Source organism: Triticum dicoccoides, chromosome 3A, assembly GCF_002162155.2.
Source record: "Triticum dicoccoides isolate Atlit2015 ecotype Zavitan chromosome 3A, WEW_v2.0, whole genome shotgun sequence".
In the NCBI taxonomy this organism is placed as follows: Eukaryota; Viridiplantae; Streptophyta; class Magnoliopsida; order Poales; family Poaceae; genus Triticum; species Triticum dicoccoides.
This window is the reverse complement of record NC_041384.1, coordinates 584,074,684-584,076,847: the sequence shown is the minus strand read 5'-3', so window position 1 is coordinate 584,076,847 and position 2,164 is coordinate 584,074,684.

Sequence of the window (2,164 nt, the reverse complement as noted above, 5' to 3'; positions counted from 1 at the left end):
TTCACTGAGTGACTGCTTGTTCTGATTGGTTTCACAATATCTTCCTACCTGATCTTTACTGCCTAGCTGCTATTAGTCATTGTGCTTTCACTCCATTGAATACTTGACTATGGTTTGCCTAGTGTAGTCTATCTTCCGCTGCATGGTAATAGGTTTATTTCTATCGTTTGTCTTCGAAACTTCCATGTTTTGAAGACTTTCATAAAAATCGCCTATTCACCCCCCCTCTAGTCGATCACTAGCACTTTCAATTGGTATCAGAGCGGGGTACTCCCTTGTTCTATGTGATTTGGTTTAACCACCTGGAGTTTCAGCTATGTCGACTGCAGGGATAATTAAAGTCTCCGCTGCGTGCCTCGTCTTCGATGGAACTGAATATCCCTACTGGAAGAATAAGATGCGCATGCACCTTGAAGCCATTGATGTCGACCTATGGTATGTCGTCAAGAATGGCGTTCCCAAGGCTGGTGAAGGTGTCACCGCTGCTGATGTCAAGAAGTTCGTTCAACTGGACTCCACTGCCAAGAACATCATCTGTGGTCACCTGACCAAAGGACAGTATGGCCGCGTGAGTGCTTTGGAAACATCTAAGCTAGTCTGGGACTGGCTCTCCAAGGTCAACGAAGGCGTCTCAACCCAGAGAGGTCAGAGAATCAGTGTCCTTCACAACCTCTTCAACCGCTTCAAGAGAAATGACAATGAGAATGTCCAGCTCATGTATGATCGACTCACTGACATCACAAATGAGCTTCAAGCCCTCGGCGCCACTGAGATCACCAAGAATGAAGTGGTCAAGACACTCCTGAGATCGCTTGATAGCTCGTTTGACACCCTAGCCCTGATGATTCAAGAACGTCCTGACTTCAAGACACTCGATCCGTCTGACATACTTGAGAGGCTCAACACACACGAGTTTCAGCTTTCTGAGAAAAGAGACATCTACGGTCCCAACTATGGGTGAACTCGTGCTTTGAAGGAAAAAGCTGTCTCCTCATCTGAAGAAGAATCTGACAGCAGTTCTGATGATCCTGAAGACATTGGAAAGGAGCTTGCTATGCTTGTGACGAAGTTCCAAAAATTCACCAAGAAGAAAGGCTTCAGAAAGTCCTCATGATCAAGCTCAAGGAATGATGAAGCTTCTGCTCATGACTACAAGAATAGAACATGCCATAAGTGCAAGAAACCTGGCCACTACATCTCTGAGTGTCCGCAGTGGGAGAATGAGAACAAGAAGAAAAAGAAGAGTAAGGATTATGATTCTGACGACAAGAAGAAGAAGCTCAAAGTCTTCTTCCAAGTCCTCCTCAAAGTCTTCATCACACAAGAAGAGCTCATTTGGCAAGGCACGTGCGTTTGTTGGCAAGGAAATGGACTCAAAGGAGGAGTCCGCTTCTGAGGAGGCGGAGGTGGAGTCTGAGGAGGAGTCCGATTCTGGCGTTGCGAGTCTGGATACAGCATACATTGCCAAGTCCATCTTCAACACTGAAGACAATGACTCCATAACCGACACCGATGCAAATGACAAGGACTACTACAATCCTACCTACTGCTTCATGGCACGCGGTGCCAAGGTAAACACACGCACTACTCACTATCAAACTTCCAGTGAAGATGACTCTGATTGTGGTTCCAAACCCAGCTACAAAACACTTGCTAAAATTGCAACTGAACAACAGAAAGCTATGGAACACATTCAAAAACTGTTAGACAAAAGCAATGACCTGTTAGACGCTGAAATGACTCGATCTCAGTCCTTAATTGAAGACATAAAAAATCTTCACATTAAGTATGAGGAACTTGAAAGTCATCATGAAACGCTCTCAACAACTCATGAAAAGCTTTCCTATGATTATCTTCAAAGAAAGCAAGATCTTGAGAAATTGAGAGCGGCTCATGAAGATCTTCAAAAGGAAAACAAGTCACTTCGCGCCAAACAGATCAGTACCGCTCAGGAAGGATTTGAACCACCATGTCTTAAATGTATTGAGAGTGACAACGCTACTTTTGTTGCTGGTTGTTCTACTGCTGCTACCATTGCAATATCTTCAACTGCTGATGTGGCAACTAACCCCTCTGCTGAGGATGCCACTACTATTGCTGATGAGAATGCTAGGTTGAAGACATTGCTTGAAACAGGGATGTTCAAAAGTCTCCAAGGGCATCA